This window comes from Tachypleus tridentatus, chromosome 13 (genome assembly GCF_004210375.1).
Source record: "Tachypleus tridentatus isolate NWPU-2018 chromosome 13, ASM421037v1, whole genome shotgun sequence".
Taxonomy (NCBI): domain Eukaryota; kingdom Metazoa; phylum Arthropoda; class Merostomata; order Xiphosura; family Limulidae; genus Tachypleus; species Tachypleus tridentatus.
In genome coordinates this window covers 260,922,751-260,942,987 of record NC_134837.1, presented here as the reverse complement: position 1 = coordinate 260,942,987, position 20,237 = coordinate 260,922,751, and the positions used below count along the sequence as shown (strand labels likewise).

General features: G+C 29.6%; 3 long non-coding RNA genes across 3 annotated transcripts; 1 reads left to right on the top strand and 2 right to left on the bottom strand.

Annotated features, from left to right (window-relative positions):
- Positions 1 to 61: 61 nt before the first annotated feature.
- Positions 62 to 752, top strand: LOC143239935 (uncharacterized). Its single transcript, XR_013021441.1, has 2 exons — positions 62 to 180; positions 721 to 752. It is a non-coding gene; the product is annotated as an uncharacterized LOC143239935 (long non-coding RNA).
- Positions 753 to 8,088: 7,336 nt separating this feature from the next.
- On the bottom strand, positions 8,089 to 16,774 carry LOC143239933 (uncharacterized). The gene is made up of 4 exons (XR_013021440.1): positions 16,554 to 16,774; positions 12,373 to 12,542; positions 10,358 to 10,438; positions 8,089 to 9,813 (listed from the first exon to the last, which is right to left on the bottom strand). It is a non-coding gene; the product is annotated as an uncharacterized LOC143239933 (long non-coding RNA).
- Positions 16,775 to 17,323: 549 nt separating this feature from the next.
- Positions 17,324 to 19,501, bottom strand: LOC143240878 (uncharacterized). The gene is made up of 3 exons (XR_013022014.1): positions 19,397 to 19,501; positions 19,139 to 19,254; positions 17,324 to 17,528 (listed from the first exon to the last, which is right to left on the bottom strand). It is a non-coding gene; the product is annotated as an uncharacterized LOC143240878 (long non-coding RNA).
- Positions 19,502 to 20,237: the final 736 nt, after the last annotated feature.

The following is a 20,237-nucleotide window of genomic DNA, read 5'->3' as shown; positions in this document are numbered from 1 at the left end:
ATACACATTTGTATTTTCCCTTGTTAATCTTAGTGAAATGAAATAGAAAATTTTATAATGCATACCAGGTTTTGAAATCCATTTTCAGAAGACATGTTTTAAGAAAATGTGTCCTCTTTTCAGTTAATATACGTATAGTTCTGCTAATAAAATGTCTTTAATGCTAGAATATTTCCCAAGGTTCTGTCAAGATTAGTATGTTAACACAATCCCAAGGTTCTGTCAAGATTAGTATGGTAACACAATCCCAAGGTTCTGTCAAGATTAGTATGGTAACACAATCCCAAGGTTCTGTCAAGATTAATATGGTAACACAATCCCAAGGTTCTGTCAAGATTAGTATGGTAACACAATCCCAAGGTTCTGTCAAGATTAGTATGGTAACACAATCCCAAGGTTCTGTCAAGATTAGTATGGTAACACAATCCCAAGGTTCTGTCAAGATTAGTATGGTAACACAATCCCAAGGTTCTGTCAAGATTAGTATGGTAACACAATCCCAAGGTTCTGTCAAGATTAGTATGGTAACACAATCCCAAGGTTCTGTCAAGATTAATATGGTAACACAATCCCAAGGTTCTGTCAAGATTAGTATGGTAACACAATCCCAAGGTTCTGTCAAGATTAGTATGGTAACACAATCCCAAGGTTCTGTCAAGATTAATATGGTAACACAATCCCAAGGTTCTGTCAAGATTAGTATGGTAACACAATCCCAAGGTTCTGTCAAGATTAATATGGTAACACAATTACATTAAACAAACTTATTGTTCATTATAAGAAATAGAACAAGCCAGGGGTGAAATTTAACCTTTCTTGTATTATGCAATTTTGCCCTTAGAGTCAGGTTCTTTATATTACATTTGTTTATTAATTTACCTAATTTTGTAAACTTGGACACTTTGACGTGGTTGAAATTTAGTGTTCTAATGGTAACAACAGTTTATATTTTAACATTAGAATTTACTTGCTTTAATAACTCCAATTTTATGTGGTTTTCGTATCATTTTGCTTTAAAAGCTTTTTATTAGTTCCTTTAACCTGGTGTAGGCTTATTAAAAGTGTGAATTTTTCTATAGAATACATGTAGAATAGTTTACTTTCAATATTTGATGTTTTTCTTTCACTTTTGAATTGTTGTAAGAGTTAGTTTCTAAGAGAAGTTTTATATTAATTATGAGAAAGTACATAGCTGTACGCTTTTGCAGGAAAAGTATCATTCAGATGTGAAAGAGTCAGTGTATAAAGTGTGCGTTATATAGAATAAACCAAGTAAATACAGATCTGGTTTCATTTATTGGTATCTTTCTTTAGAGATTCGTGTTTCAAAAACTGCAGATTTTAAAGGTGTAGAAACACAAGTCTTATTGGCATTTATTGGTTTATTTTTCAAATTTACTGATCAGTCCTCATGCTACAATGTTTTTGCCCTGCATAAGGTGTGGATATTCTAATTTGACTTATTTATTAGTGACTGGAACCTTTTAATAGTCCTTTTATTGACAACACTATTAGTTACTAAACTGTTGTTTAAATGGATTAATGTTAAAATTATTCTTGTACTTTCAATATGGGTTACTTTTGTGATGTCCCACCAGCAGAATGTAATGGCTACTGTGTATTGCTTCTGATTCCATGATATGGCCTTACAAGTCATATTTACCTTTATATTTTTATATTTTCACATTTTATATATAAAGATAAAGAAATTTATTCAGAATTAATGCAGTATTTTTAGTACGAACGTTACATAAATATATCCTCAACATGGATACTAAATTGTAGTTAAGATGATACACATTATTGGTCAGAGTTGTTACTGTACACAGACTTTTTTTCAGAAAATTCAGAATTGGTTTCAGTATATAAGGCCAAATAAATGTGGACTTCTTGTCAGCCCAGTCCTGTTGACACTCTAAATTGACAGTAGTTTAGCCAATCAATTGATCTGAGTCATACTTTGGATAAGCCTAATACCCATATTCATGCAATAATTTGAAAAGGCTTACTAACAAATTATGAAAACCTAAAATGTTGAATATGAGATAAAAATATGGTGTTATGGTCAAGCAGTCCGTAACACCATTTGAGTACACTTATCAGCCAATTGTGGTACCAGTGGCCCTTTTTGAGAAATATAAAATGTCTGTTATGTTTATGGGAATTTACCACTATTAATATATAAGAAGTCAAAATGTACTCTTTGTTTCTTGTAAACCTTTGGTTTACTTATTACAGGTTATGTATGAACTCCAAAATATGCTGTATCATCAGCTGCTCATGTACTTCGTAGAAATTAGGGTTCAACTTTCTCTTCCCCCCTACAAGATTTTGCTTAAGTAATGTAACTGTCAGTTACAAAACAGATACAGATACCAATCCCCCAATATTTACAGTACAAACCTCCATCTTTTAAAACAACTGTATGTATATACTCCAAAATGACAGTGTGATGATATAATAATAACCATAGATCTCCAACTACTGTAGATTGAATGTATATTAAAATTGATACAGAGGTTAATATTGTTAAGAGATATTTAGTTCAATTATACTATCTTACTGTCAGTCACACAAGTTTTATCAACAAAATGTTGTTTATCTTAGAAACGAGTTGTACACTTTAAACTGTATCATTTACACGCAGACTGAGACTTGTTTAGGTGTTAATTTTATTAAATTCTAATAGACGACTTCATGCTTTGCATATGCCATTATCAAAAAAATAAAAATCAGGTGTATGAAAAAAGAAAATATCACACATTTTTAATCTTTAACGTAACGTAATATGCTAATAATGATGGTTAATTGATCTATTTTAACCTAATATACTTTGAAATATTTCCAAAAACATAAGCCTATGATGAAGGGGGAAAAAATGATCATTCTGAAACAAATCAACAGTTTTCATAATTTATTTTCCATTTATATTTCCACCTGTTTAATGCAGAGGACAGCACAAAATGCTATTGATAGAATAGTAATTTAGCAATGTAAGACATGAGGGAAGGCAGCTAGTCATCAACACCCACTGGCAACTCTCTTACCCATGAATAGTGGGATTGATTGTCACATTATAACACCCCCACGGCTGAAAGGGAGAGCATGTTTGGTGCGACAGGGATTAAAACCCACAACCCTCAGATTATGAGTCAAATGCCTCAACCCACTTGGCCATGCCAGGCCTAGATTTAATTGATATTTCACTGTCAACTATTTGATTGGTTATTGAATCATAATTATAATATCACTTACCAGTTCTTTACTCAGTTGTAAACACTTACCAGTGTTTAGGGTAACTTTAGAATATTAATGTACAAAACTAAATTAGGATATCTAAATTTTGACATGAAAACTAAATATAGTGGAGAACTCCTGTAATACTGAAATTTTATTTTTGAAACTGGGAAAATAATATAACAATGCTATTTAATAGAACTATATTCTGAAAAATAAATCTTTGCACTTATGATATGTTATTGCTAAGAAAATGAAATATTTAGAAAGTACGTTAAACTTACCTTTATGAACAGTCAAGAAGAGAAGTAGGCTATAGGTCTTTTGTCAAGTTCAAAGTCCCTTCTTGCAATGAATAGGTTTTCAAAAGCAAAATTATTTAAATTCAATTCTCACAAATAAAGTTCAGAACTTCTGAATTATGAGTTACAAGGAAAACATTCCCACATGCTAGTTCCACAGCAAGAAATGTTTAACCCTATTGCAACAGACTCTTGTATATAATTTCACATGATTTTAAAACCACCAAACTGACATGGTAGCTTACATACTACAACTCTTAAAGTACTTACTGCATTTAATGAAAAGAAATCAGAATTTTTAATTTGTTTACTAAAACCTGTCTGTAATTATATGGTGAATGATGACTGCTATGTGTGTAAAGTGGTTTTCATGTTAAGATTAAAAATACTTTCCTTCATCAGAAAAATTTTAAATTTCATTTGCATAACCCTAAAACCTCATAAATAAATATCAAATGTTTTTTCAGAGAAACTTTATATCTTTTCTATTATTTTCTATGCTATAGCCACACAGGGTTGATTGACTAGACCAACCTCATAATAATCATAAAAAAAGAAGAAATAAATATAAATTACCCTTTTCATTTTCTTTCTGAAATGAAAACAAATTGCAGCAGGAAACCATAGCTGTTTATCTTAAAGCTTGATCTGTTTATATTTAATTTAATTATTTTTGACCATGTTTAACTAATAATAATCCTGCCACACAAGTTGTAGATCACTTGGCAAATGTGTAGCTCACATTACACTACTGAATTATATAATGCATGAGCTATTCACAAGTATGTTGTTACACTGTTGAATTATGTAATGCATGAGCTATTCACAAGTATGTTGTTACACTGTTGAATTATGTAATGCATGAGCTATTCACAAGTATGTTGTTACACTGTTGAATTATGTAATGCATGAGCTATTCACATGTATGTTGTTACACTGTTGAATTATGTAATGCATGAGCTATTCACAAGTATGTTGTACACTGTTGAATTATGTAATGCATGAGCTATTCACAAGTATGTTGTTACACTGTTGAATTATGTAATGCATGAATTATATAATGCATGAGCTATTCACAAGTATGTTGTTACACTGTTGAATTATGTAATGCATGAGCTATTCACAAGTATGTTGTTACACTGTTGAATTATGTAATGCATGAGCTATTCACATGTATGTTGTTACCCTGTTGAATTATGTAATGCATGAGCTATTCACAAGTATGTTGTACACTGTTGAATTATGTAATGCATGAGCTATTCACAAGTATGTTGTTACACTGTTGAATTATGTAATGCATGAGCTATTCACAAGTATGTTGTTACACTGTTGAATTATATAATGCATGAGCTATTCACAAGTATGTTGTACACTGTTGAATTATGTAATGCATGAGCTATTCACATGTATGTTGTTACACTGTTGAATTATGTAATGCATGAGCTATTCACAAGTATGTTGTTACACTGTTGAATTATGTAATGCATGAGCTATTCACAAGTATGTTGTTACACTGTTGAATTATGTAATGCATGAGCTATTCACAAGTATGTTGCTTTTTGTTTTCCTTATCTTATCTAGTAAGTTTCTAAATTTGCATTTTAGTTATTTTTAAAAAAATAAATAAATAATACATGTAAAAACAAAAAATATAGTACTTACCTGGTTTTTTAAATGTCATTGAAACCTAAGCCTACTTTGTTTTAATTCTAATGGCACTACCACATTGAATACTTTGTTCTTTAATTAAATAACACATCTAAAAATACAAAATAACAACAAGCAAAAAGCAATGTCCTATAACTATCATACTTTTTCTGGCTTTCTAATTGTGTGATACCAGCTGTTAAAACTTCAGTAAAGCTTACTGTTATGTTTCTTGTGAGAATAAAGATGGAACTGAAAGTGATATAAATAATCTTCTGTAAAGAAAACAACACAATATAACACATTAAAATTGTTATAATAAACAAAATGCATTTCCTAGTGAAGTACTGTAATGGGTTTTGACAATTTTTGTCAACAGTGCCATATAGTCTGAAAATATGCCTATGGCACTTCAATACTTTTATTACTTAACATGTTGAAAATGACAAAATAAGTAAAGAAGTATTCAAGTGACTTTAGAAAATATTTTGTCAACTGTGTGACAGTTACATGTCAAGTAATAAAGTATCCATGTGACTTTAGACAGCATTTTGTCAACAGTGTCATGGCTACATGACAAGTAATGAAGTATCCATGTGACTTTAGACAGCATTTTGTCAACTGTGTCATGGCTACATGACAAGTAATGAAGTATCCATGTGACTTTAGACAGCATTTTGTCAACAGTGTCATGGATACATGACAAGTAATAAAGTATCCATGTGACTTTAGACACTATTCAAAGTAAACTACTAGTAAATGTTTTCCAACACTAAACAACCTCTTCTAATACATTTAAGTTCGATATAGTATTTTCACAAACAGGAGGAAGAAGCTAAACTGTTACATTCACTAGAAAAAAACAATATACTTTCAAAATAACCAACAATCTCTGTAATATAACCTTAAAATAACAGTTTATAAATAAAATAAAAAATTGGTATTTACGACAGAATTAACCTTAAGCATATTACTGTTAATTTTTAGAAGTTTTTTCTTTTAACTGAAGCGACACAAGTTAGTTTGTTACACATAATTCGAGTAATCAGAAATAATCTAAATTTAAATAAAGCGTTGCATTAATAAAAATACACAAACAAAACTAAAGTTAAAGTTTTTATGATTATTGTGGATGAGTTGTAAGTTTGCACACACTTAAAACTAACTAGAGTGGATGAGTTGTAAGTTTGAACACACTTAAAACTAACTAGAGTGGATGAGTTGTAAGTTTGAACACACTTAAAACTAACTAGAGTGGATGAGTTGTAAGTTTGCACACACTTAAAACTAACTAGAGTGGATGAGTTGTAAGTTTGAACACACTTAAAACTAACTAGAGTGGATGAGTTGTAAGTTTGAACTAACTGAAGACAACTGTACAAAAGCGTTTTGTTTAATTCCACAACTCAGTCAATTTTTAAAAAACATATAAATCAGACTTAAGTCTTTTGTAGATTACTTTGATAAACAAGAAATGTTCCAAACTAGAAAACAATCAGAATGTTTAACATGAGCAACCAACAGTTATGAGGTTTCTTTTCCTAGTTGTTTCAAATCTTCACTTCCATCAATAAATTCCCACTTAAGACAACTTAATCCAAGACACATATTGTTCTTCAAATTTATAACAGCAGCAGATTCCAAGGCAATACTGTGTTCTGCCAAAACTGAGCCTGAACTAAAAGATAGATGGCCTGGACATAATCAACACACAAACACCTTTGAATTTTGAACCATCAAACTTCTATCTAATTTGCACCATTTTTATGTAGTACCTAAGTCACATAATGGGCACATTATACAAATAAATTAATTGGCTTTCTGTTAATAAAAGTTACTTGTTGAACATCATTGAACACTTCTATTTTCTGAAGGCAAAATTAGATGCCAGTATGCAAGACATATAACTGTTTTGTCCATATGGATAAAACCAACAGCACAAAACCTGCTTAATACTACAACACTTAACTCTATGATTAATTAGAACACTTTATTCGTGATGACAAGAAACCCATTTGAAGTAAAATATATTCTCAAGATGGCTGGTATGGGTATTAACACTTTAAAATAAAGTACAGAGCAACATTTCAACCTTGTTAGGTCACCTTTAAGTTAACAGGTTCTTCAGAATCATGTAATTTTCAGTTTCCTTTTATTTATTACCAAATAACAAGATTACAATTCACTACATAATAATTATTAGAAGCTATTACCAAAAGATCTATTAAAGTAACTTAAAGACTGATTTAAATTCAGTCATAGGAAAACTTGTGTATGTATGACAACCAATTTGCTTACATGATCACAGCTTCTGTGACAAAGATCTCTGCACCAGTCAATGTCAATAATTTTATTTCACTGCAACATAAGTGGTACAGCTTACCAACTTACATCAAAAGTTTAGATTCTGGGACTTCTTGAAGTGATTAAAACATTCAGAATATTAAAATATGTTTTATATCAAACTCACATTGAGCTATCTACTGTGTTCACTCTGGGAAATCAGGCCTCACATTTGAGAGTAAACTTTTGTTGTTTTTTTCACTTAATATATTAACAAATAATAAGATTTCCAGGATGTATGACAGTTTTTTTAAATACAACATGAAAAGTCATTTCAGACTAGTAATGAAACACACTCAATAATTGCACAAACAAAGCTTTGGTAAAAATGTTATTTTTTTGTATCAAATAAAAACTGCAATCTACCAAATTTTGTGAAGATACACATGGTGTATCAAACATTATAGTATAAATACTTAACGTGTATGTGTATAAACACTCTTGTATACTATACTGAGCTACTCACAAGAGGTTTAACCATCAGTCTCCTATCTGATTGTATTTTACTCTTGTCATTTTTGATAAAACTAACTTCCAAGATAATTAGATAACAGGACAAACCACTAACACATTATTAATACTTGGTTAACTTGGAAGTGAAGCTAAAAAATGTAAGAAAATGTTTTACTTGGTAAGTTAGTCTTATAAAAATAATGGTTAAAAACAAACATAATGGTAACACAAATACTTATTATCATAACAATTACATAACTGCACAAACAGCTTTTTAATACACTAAATAATGTTTCACTAACACTAAACATTGGTCATGTCCACTCAGGTTTTTAATGGTAACTAACACAGAAAAAAATACAAACACTATAAAAGGCGACCATTCAAGACTTTTGTATGGTAGTTACGATACAGTAAATAAGTGTAATCCATATTACCTGAAACCCTGACAAACAACATCTGACTAAAGACCTCCTATAAAGATATGAACAATGATATAATTACAGTAATGTGGATTACTAGATAAATCATTTGTACATGTCTACTTATGTTGTATTTAGTTGTGAGAACAAAGCAACAAAAACAAACAATTTACATAAGTTTGATGTGTGCTCGAGAAATACTATAAATATTACCAAAAGCCATTTCCAAATTAAATATGGAACAAAGGAAAATTGGAAAACTCATTATTATGCCACTAGTGACCAATAACTATTGCATAAAGTATAAATGGAAATTAAGAAACTGTAGCATAAAAATATGGAAGTTTCTCTTTTACATAAAAAGTGAAGCTATCTGCAAGAGTTGACCTGTATTATTTAGTCAGCAAAAGCTACTAAAAGACAGAAACACTATATATTATATATTATAGAATAACAAGTCCAGTAACACCTGTTCTGCCAAACTCTAAATGTAAGCATTAAATTACATACTACAAAATGTTTCAAATGCTAAATATTATAGAAGATATAGTGTACTGATATTTATATTGCTAAAGATTAAATAATAAATAATATTATACAGAAACTGCAACATATTTCTCACACTAATGAAGCAGGTTTTCTTAAACAAGATGTCAGTTCTTGCTCAATGTAAGCTTTCTGTATCAACTTGTCAGCATTCTGTTTCAAAAGGTATCTACAGAATTCTACCATTCAATTCTCAGCTTTCAACAGTTACATGTACACAAGTTTACCAAAAAAAAAAAAAAAAAAGTACTACTTTGGATTCCTAAGCCTAATTTGACAATTTCAAATTGAACTTATTTTATTATGAAGACAAGTTATGTCACTGAAAGGAGCACTTCAGGATTTTCCTCCAACATTGAGTTTTTATGTAAACCAAGATCAGGTTCATCTTCATTCTTCCATGATTTCATGAGTAAATTATAATTCACAATTTAAAGCCATTTTCCAAATTTTCCTACTTTTCTTTTAGATATGTTATTCTTGAAGGAGACTCAATCCACACTTACACATTTTTCAAGGTTGAGAATGCTTTTACAATCTTACCGGTAACGTGATTAAAGGGATTTCAAAGCATGTGTCCTCAGTAAAGTTACCGTCTAAAAAATCAAACACATTTATCAAAATGATGTTATAATTTTTCTTTTTTTAATTTTCAAAGGCATACTTGGTTTCTAATGTTTAAACTCTCTACTCATATCTGATACTTCTACAAGATTCTTACATCCACTTCTCTATACTCCAGTTTCATAGTTTAAAATGAATATCCATGCCTAAAAATGACTTGATTAATGGTATCCTAGATCTTCAAATAAACAATTACACACCAACAACTGCTGACCTGAAAGGATTATTTTTTATTTCACCTGAAATATAAATAAAAAAATACAGGTTTCAAAGTTAGAGGTGATACAGAATTACATCAGCAACACCATTTTATACCAACAAGTTTTAAAACGTTAACAATGATGGAAAACATGTATGAGAAAATAAGAGAAATTTGACCAAAATGCACCTGGAAAGTAAGTTGTAAACATAGCATTCATTTTTCTCCTGTCTTCCAAATGTACTGATCAGTTCTGTCTATTTTGAAATGTGATATTTATGTAATTTTGATAAGAAATTACCAGCAAAATAAACAGATTTGAATAAAAAATGCAATTAAACATTAAAACTTACAACAACGAGTGGTTCCTACCTTTACAACAACCGTATAACAGCAAACTTACAACAACGATCAGTTCCTACCTTTACAACATCCGTATAACAGCAAACTTACAACGAGTGGTTCCTACCTTTACAACATCCATATGACAGTACACTTACAACAACGAGCGGTTCCTACCTTTACAGTATTTGTGTAAATATCTAAGATTGCTATGAAGAATTCATGAACTTCTTAATACTTACATCCAGTCAGGTGTCGAGCACATATCAGGTGAACACATATAAGTTGATAAGGAATATGAGGAGTGCTTTTTCTGAGTAGAACTATTAAAACAGAGGTTCACATCACACATCTGTTACATATATTTAAATGTATGATTCATTAATTAACCCTCAAACCTTCTCTAATGCATACCACTATATTATATATAACCAACAGAAACTATGGCCTTCATCTATCAAATGAACCATTATATTACACTGTTTTCTGAACAGAGAATTGTCATTTTATCAATCAGTACAAGTTTTATTCCCAAGGAAAAGAAAATCACTATCTTGGATAAACTTATAATGGTGTTCCTTGCACAGGCAGAAAGCCAGTAAAATTGTAATATTTAGGGGAAATTGTATCGTTTTTGCATATTATCATTCCAACTACTTTGGTGCATTATTTATTAAAATAAAAATTATATAGTGTATTACTACTGTTAGTATTAAGAAGTGTTACTGACAATTAACAGAAAACAAAACCCGAGTGAGTACTTTATTTATTGTTTTTCATGTTCATTATTTATTTACTATTATAAAAGAAACTAAAATGTATTAAAAATGGATCTCTTTAGGTTGGTTGTTTTTAACCTGTAAACACAAATGCTGACCATATTAATCATACAATTTACATATTGTGAGGCCAAAACATAGAAAGACTGTATTATACATTAAATCAGAAGAACAGAAGGAATATCACGTGGAAAATAAAACCTTGATAATTTAAATTTCTTGCAAAATATAACACTCTAAAATATGTTTTTATTCATTTTTCTTCAGGATGTAATATTAAAGTTTGAATTATAATCTACAGTTTGATTCCAAACATACTGACATAAATTAATAAAATAATAGTTGAATAAAATTTCAATGCAAGTCAGCAAACACAATGATATGGCATTTGACCAATGGCCCAACATGAAAGGGTTAAGAAGTTTCTAATTTTTACATCCTAGTTAATGTTATAGCAAAAACGTGACCTCAGCAATAGTAACATTGAAACTGTAGGTCAAATAATTCAAAAACTATCATTAGAACAAGCTTGTCTTGTGCAGAAGTCAGTACACAGAAACCCGCATTTCCCATTGATTATAAATAATCCATCAGAGAGAACTAAAGATATTTTTTGAAATACAGGATGTAATAGGAAGGTGTAGCATGTAGTATTTTCTGGTTTATAAAGCAAAGCATTGAATGCTATAAATTTAGATTGCAATAACTACACTAAAAAATGTGTAAATTATTTTAAACTTAGGACATCACATAGTACTAATAAGTATCTGAAATGGGCAAATCAAAGCAGACAAGTGTTACATGACAGAGAGAAATGATAATTGAGTAAAACTTTCCTTTTGCATTTATACTTATATAACATCAAAATTTGAATAATTAACTACTTTTTGTTATGTTATTTGATAATAAAATAATTCTGTAAAAGAAAAAAAAGTCACGATGGGTCAATTATGACCTTTCTTTATCCAAAGGGTTGAAGTTAAATCTGCTTATATCTAGTAACTTCAACATAATAAAGCAGAATTAACTTCAATCCTTTGGATACAGGTAAATCAAAATTAACCCATCGTAACTTTTCTTTTTTACTTCACAGAGTTTTGTTTATTATTAATAAACATAACAACAAAAAGTAGTTTTCATTCAGATTTTAATATAAATATAAATTCAAAAGGAAATATTTATATAATCAATTATCACTTCTCTCTGTCATATAACACTTGACTGCTTTGACTGGCCCATTTCAGATATTTATTAGTACTATGTGAAGTCCTAAGTTTAAAATAATTTACACATAGTATAGTTATTGTAATCTAAATTTATGGCATTCAGTGCCTTGCTTTATAAATTAGAGATATTTGTTTCTATTTCAGAATCATTTTCTTATCCATTTTTCAAACTCATATCAAATATCATTGTATCAAACTGGACACATTCAGCAACAATATATTTAATAGCATTAAAAAAGCTTACATTCTTACCTCTTAGAACAACTGCAACATTTCACAGACTAAACACACAGAAGGATCATCTTGAAAGTTACAAACATTCCAGACGGTGAGAAAATAGTCTTAAAGAAGTAGCGTGTGCATCAGTACTTGTACAACACAGTTCATGAAATATGTCCCTAATTTGATAAGTCCTCATAATCCTGGAAAAGAACAACTATTTATATTCATTAATTCACTTCCCTAAAATTAAAAACTAAAAAAAAAAACTAACATTCAATCAAGTTACAAAAACTAGAACAGCCCTATAAAAGAATTATCAGTTATCTTCTTCCCACGAGAGTTTCTTCTGAGTAAATTTAGTTCAAAACTACTTGATTCCCATTCATAATATTGCTATTTAATATCTAAAAAGCCAGAGGTTCATATCACATTATATTATGAGCAGTTCATGGTTTTACAAGAATGTTACTTATAACATTATATTATGAGCAGTTAATGGTTTTACAAGAATGTTACTTATGACACTATATTATGAGCAGTTCATGGTTTTACAAGAATGTTACTTATAATATTATATTATGAGCAGTTCATGGTTTTACAAGAATGTTACTTATGACATTGTATTATCAGCAGTTCATGGTTTTACAAGAATATTACTTATAACACTATATTATGAGCAGTTCATGGTTTTTACAAGAATGTTACTTATGACATTATATTATGAGCAGTTCATGGTTTTACAAGAATGTCACTTATAACATTATATTATGAGCAGTTCATGGTTTTACAATAATGTTACTTATAACATTATATTATGAGCAGTTCATAGTTTTACAAGAATGTTAATTATGACACTATATTATGAGCAGTTCATGGTTTTACAAGAATGTTACTTATGACACTATATTATGAGCAGTTCATGGTTTTACAAGAATGTTACTTATAACATTATATTATGAGCAGTTCATGGTTTTACAAGAATGTTACTTATAACACTATATTATGAGCAGTTCATGGTTTTACAAGAATGTTACTTATAATATTATATTATGAGCAGTTCATGGTTTTACAAGAATGTTACTTATAATATTATATTATGAGCAGTTCATGGTTTTACAAGAATGTTACTTATAACATTATATTATGAGCAGTTCATGGTTTTACAAGAATGTTACTTATAACATTATATTATGAGCAGTTCATGGTTTTACAAGAATGTTACTTATGACACTATATTATGAGCAGTTCATGGTTTTACAAGAATGTTACTTATAATATTATATTATGAGCAGTTCATGGTTTTACAAGAATGTTACTTATAACACTATATTATGAGCAGTTCATGGTTTTTACAAGAATGTTACTTATGACACTATATTATGAGCAGTTCATGGTTTTTACAAGAATGTTACTTATGACATTATATTATGAGCAGTTCATGGTTTTACAAGAATGTTACTTATGACATTGTATTATCAGCAGTTCATGGTTTTACAAGAATGTTACTTATAACACTATATTATGAGCAGTTCATGGTTTTTACAAGAATGTCACTTATAACATTATATTATGAGCAGTTCATGGTTTTACAAGAATGTTACTTATAACATTATATTATCAGCAGTTCATGGTTTTACAAGAATATTACTTATAACACTATATTATGAGCAGTTCATGGTTTTACAAGAATGTTACTTATGACACTATATTATGAGCAGTTCATGGTTTTACAAGAATGTTACTTATAACATTATATTATGAGCAGTTCATGGTTTTACAAGAATGTTACTTATAACACTATATTATGAGCAGTTCATGGTTTTACAAGAATGTTACTTATAACACTATATTATGAGCAGTTCATGGTTTTACAAGAATGTTACTTATAATATTATATTATGAGCAGTTCATGGTTTTACAAGAATGTTACTTATAATATTATATTATGAGCAGTTCATGGTTTTACAAGAATGTTACTTATAACATTATATTATGAGCAGTTCATGGTTTTACAAGAATGTTACTTATAACACTATATTATGAGCAGTTCATGGTTTTTACAAGAATGTCACTTATAACATTATATTATGAGCAGTTCATGGTTTTACAAGAATGTTACTTATAACACTATATTATGAGCAGTTCATGGTTTTTACAAGAATGTTACTTATAACATTATATTATGAGCAGTTCATGGTTTTACAAGAATGTTACTTATGACATTATATTATGAGCAGTTCATGGTTTTACAAGAATGTTACTTATGACATTGTATTATCAGCAGTTCATGGTTTTACAAGAATGTTACTTATAACACTATATTATGAGCAGTTCATGGTTTTTACAAGAATGTCACTTATAACATTATATTATGAGCAGTTCATGGTTTTACAAGAATGTTACTTATAACATTATATTATCAGCAGTTCATGGTTTTACAAGAATATTACTTATAACACTATATTATGAGCAGTTCATGGTTTTACAAGAATGTTACTTATAACACTATATTATGAGCAGTTCATGGTTTTACAAGAATGTTACTTATGACATTATATTATCAGCAGTTCATGGTTTCACAAGAATGTTACTTATAACACTATATTATGAGCAGTTCATGGTTTTACAAGAATGTTACTTATAACACTATATTATGAGTAGTTCATGGTTTTACAAGAATGTTACTTATGACATTATATTATGAGCAGTTCATGGTTTCACAAGAATGTTACTTAGCTGTACATCTGGGCATGGTTCTTTTTTTTCTCATTTCCTCATGACCTTTTACAGAGTTAGATTCAATTTAAAACTTTATGACCAGTGTGTATCAATAAAGTTGGCATGAAAATACAGTTTATACTTCAATTACTTTTGTTTTAAGTTCTTAACTGTAAAAGAACATATTTACAAAATTATCAATCTTTATTCTTGTGTCACATGACACATGGGTTTTGATCCCTATCTTTCAGATACTTGACACCTCTAGAGTTTCAGTTAGTTAGAAATACTAACCAGGCATAATTAGAAGCAAAAATACAACAATTAAGCCCTTGCTTTTTTGATTTGCTGAAACACCAGTAAAATCATAAAACATACCAGAGTAGCCTTTCCCTCCCCTTCTCTCTTTGGATTTTGAGGTTGTTTGCTAATCAACCTTATATGGCTGATGGACATCTTTATAGCCAATGGAAAGGAGGTAAGATTGTTTGCTAATCAATCATACATGTTTGATGGACATGCTTATAGCCAGTAAGGTTGTTTGCTAATCAATCATACATGTTTGATAAACATGTTTATAGCCAGTAAACAGCCAGTAAGATTTTTTGCAAATCAATCATACATGTTTGATAGACATGTTTATAGCAGTAAAAAGCATGCAGATTGTTTGCAAATTAATCATACATGTTTGATAGACATGTTTATAGCCAATAAAAAGCATGCAGATTGTTTGCTGATCAATCATACATGTTTGATGGACATGTTTATAGCCAGTAAAAAGCATTATTTACACTTACTTTTTTCACACTATTTACTTCTTTATAGATGATTCATTTACTTACAAATTATTTCATTTGTTTTTAAATGTATAGTAATTACTTGGAACTTGTTTCATCTCCTAACTATAATATGTATAGTTTAAATGTACCTTTGTCAGTTACTGTATAGTTGAGTTAAAAGTGATTTACAAATTAGAAAACAAGAATCAGAGACTTGGTCTTCAATTTTTAACATGTTATTACCTCACATGTAATGTGCATCCATACTTCTTTGTACATTTTTTGTCTGAAACGTTTTATTGTGGTGCAAAAGACTGACATAAATAAAAGTGTTACAAGTAACAGGAGTTCATAGCATTTGTTTACTATTCTTCTGTGTTGATTTTCTGTTGCTATTGCAATAATATTGTGCATTGTAATACTAGAATTGGTACTGGTACTGTTGTTGGTATTGCCCACCACTGATGTAGTATATTAAAGTCTGATGATGTTTAAAATTATTGCAACAGTTAAATCATCAGAAAATATATTAGATACACATGCATATTATGGACTTAAGTATAAAAAATTTCAAATTTTGAGAGCAACATGAAGACTTGCAGCTGTGTAGTGTCCAAGATCAATAAACAATACTATTCCAAAACATTTAGAATAAAAACACTGAAAACAATAGATTACAATTACCACGACAAGGAAGTTCACATTTATACTTACATAATAAAAGTAAATAGTTTGTTTTGGGTTTAAACCTTCACGTTCTTTGTCATGGTGAGTTTCTTGTAATCATAATGATGTTTCTGGATTTACCTATTTAGTATAAAAGTTTTTCTTGGAAGATCAGTTGTACTATTTCATAAGTAGAAAGATTATTTTTAGTTAATCATGGTGCCAGTACATTAGGTCCATGTGCGACATATTCATGACATCATATCTATACCCTAAGGATGGAGAAAAATAAAGTTCTCTATGACATGAAACAGAGGAGAAACAGGAAAATCATAACACCTATAGCAGAATTGGATGCATACAGGATAAAAATGTTGTGAAGTTGGGGTTGCACATCATGCAATAAAAAAGTTTTTTCCAGTATCATATAAGCAAAAGTTCCATTACAGTATAATATTGTGTAGATGTAGTTAGATCATTATATGCCAGTTAAGTGTTGTTGTGTTTTTAACATAAAGATAATTGGAGATCCCAGAAACAAAATATTCTATCATTTGTAAATTATAGTAAAGCTAATTAAAATAAGATACCATAGATAAATAATTGGGAATAACATTTTAAAAGAATATTCTTACCCTAAATATCTGATCTGTAAATATATCAAATAAAACTGCAATTAATAATTGCAATTAATTTGCATAAATAAATGTCATTAAAAATATTCTTATTCTGAATATCCTATTTGTAAATGTCTGAAATTAAATTGACTCTAACTGCAATTCACTTGCTTAATTTGTTTCACGTTATAATAAATGTACATAAAAGTCAATGATATATAGTACCTAGACCTTACTATGGCTATTATATGTCAGCTAATGAGTCCTGGTTATGTGTGAAAGGCCCCATTGGCACTGGATATGGCAGATGTAGTGTGGTTGACAAAACATGTTGCCTTTGCTTTTACTCATGGGTTCTTAGGATTGCTTATGTAGTTTTCTCCTGTTGATGCTGTAGTTGTTTACCCTTTCAAGAAACAAAAAACGACTAGCTTGCTGATTGGTCAGTTCTTCTGACCAATAATAAACTTAATTAAAACAAAATTATCTTATAAGTAGGAAACTGGTGTTAAAATTAAAATTAAAATAAATAATCTTGTGTTTTAATCCTTACTCTAGATGTCTGATTTGTAAATTACTTAAATAAAACTGATAATAACTGCATTACAATAAATTGTCATTCATGACAGGCTGAACATAAAACTACAGTTAATTTGTAACTAATGAATACTTTCATACTTCTTAGTAACACACAACTTAGATGTATCCAAAATGTTAGTAAAAACTCCAGGAAAGAACAGACATCACCTAACTTTGTGCATGTTTATCTATCAATGTTTGAAACTGTATATCACTGATCATACTTTTATTCTGCAAGTTTTCACACTGTGGATAAAAAATAATTAATATTCACTTTTAAATTCCAATATAAATATTCAGAATTTTTTGTACATTCTACTGGTTTAAGAAATTTTTGTTTTTAATAAAATTTACAACATATCATCACTCTCAAACCTACAGGACACTTAAATAATTCTAATCCCTTTCATCCAACTAGTGATCTGGTAATATTTCCTTAAGTTGTATTACATATTATAACTAGCCACAAGAAACTTACTTGGGTTAGAGACTTGTGACACTGCCTTTCATTTCTTATTGTTAATTATTTTGTTAAGTGAAAATAAAATGCATGTGAAGTTTACATCAATGATAACTTGCAAACAGAGACACGATGAACTATGGCTCACATCCATATAATAAAAAAATGTAATACAAACCTACCAGTGGATAAAAACAATTTTGTATAAATGCTTGTTAAAATTTGGGTTTGTATATCTAATTTATTTCAACCCAAAATTTTTTTGTAGAAAATATATCATATCAGAATATAGTATTTTGTATATTTCTTGTACAAATACATTCAAAATCTGGAACAGATCTATCATGAGTAAAAGTATTTTATTTTTGCAAGTTTTTCATTCTTATTTTAGCTTAAAAGTAGTTCTCTTGGAAATTGTGAGAACATGTCACTCCCCACTGTAAACAATATTGACAGTTTAATGTTACCTTAAGTACACTTTCATAAAAATCGTTACTGTACGACTAATACAATGGAAACTTTTTATCCTTATTTAAAGCTACTGTAACTGGTACACAGCACTTTTAGTGAACATCTCCATCTTTTTAAAAAGTACTGTCAGTTTTCTTCCAGACTATATTCATCCACATATAATAATCTACATTTAAATTTAAAATAGACTGCTGCTTCTGCTTGGCATATTTAATTTCAAAATTTATTACCTCCCCCCCCCAAAAAAAAGGATTAAAGTTTCTTTGTTATTCACATGCTTGAATTTTAATTGAATGCTGCTTTTTCTAGATTATCAGTAAAATAAATATCATGTCATATAACTTGAAAGTTGCAAGTCATGTTTCACTTAAAACACAGTAGGTAAACAGTATTGATTTACCAATAGCAATACTATAGTTTAACCTTCCCAGATTTAATAGTTCACAATAATCTTTGCTTCTCAAAGCTTATGATATACATCTACAGTGTGTCCCGTAAGTCCCTACCCATCCATATATATTTATGTATCCAGGGTGACACCAGTATTCTTGCGCTCATGTACCCACATACTTGTCACAATACGCTCTTCAAGTGTAAATGGGCTTACATCGGCCATATTTCTCTGAAAAAAAAAAGAAGCAAAGTTATAATACATGCGTAATTGAATATAACATATGGATGGGTAGGCCTTACGGGGCACCCTATATATTTTAGCACTAGCATGGTAACTGTTTGTATTATCTTGAAGTATAATTAAATCGTACACGTGACAGTGTGAATACTAAATGTTCATAAATCGCTCTCTCTCTGCATAGGTATTGATGCTTTTCTATACAGGAGAGTCAGATTTCATTAATTTCTTCCTTCAAATTTTGGTTTTTCAACTGTCAAGCATATTTATATATGGTACACAATGGACAGAGTAACCCGCACTTACTCAGGCCTCTTTCAGGGTAATGTCCATGCACAATCTAAACATATACTTGGTGCAAATAAAACATTTCTCTTATAGTTTCATTGATTGTTTGCACTTTGATCAGTAAGAAAAAAAAGTTTTGTAATTAATCTCTAAACTAATGTGGAGTCTAGTTAATAGCTGGCCTTTTATTATTATTTTTTTATTTATTTATTTTTATTTAGAAAATATATATTCACTGGGGAAATGTGCTTAGGTCTGTCATCATCATGTAAACAATACCTCTCAAGTTCGCTCACTAATTCATTTTTCTCCAATTTTTATTAAGATATATTTATTGTACTATGTAAGAGTCTATCTGCTATTGTTTCGATATGCGCGAACTTATGCATAAATTCGGAAGATGTTGTTCTAGGTACTTTATAAGCTGTTGTGAGTAATGCATTTTATACTGTTTGTAGTTTTGTTTGAAGTAGTTTTTGCTTGCATTTATCCATGCAGAAGGTGCATAGTCATTGATGGGTCTAGTGTATGTTTTATATATTTTCATAATGTTGTCTGCCGTAGCTCCACTGTTTTTGCCAGCTGGACTCCTAGCATAGTTTGTTCTTCGCTAAATTTTTGTTCTAACATTATTTATGTGGTTCACCCACATAAGTTTTGAATCAAACGTAAGTCCTAAGAATTTT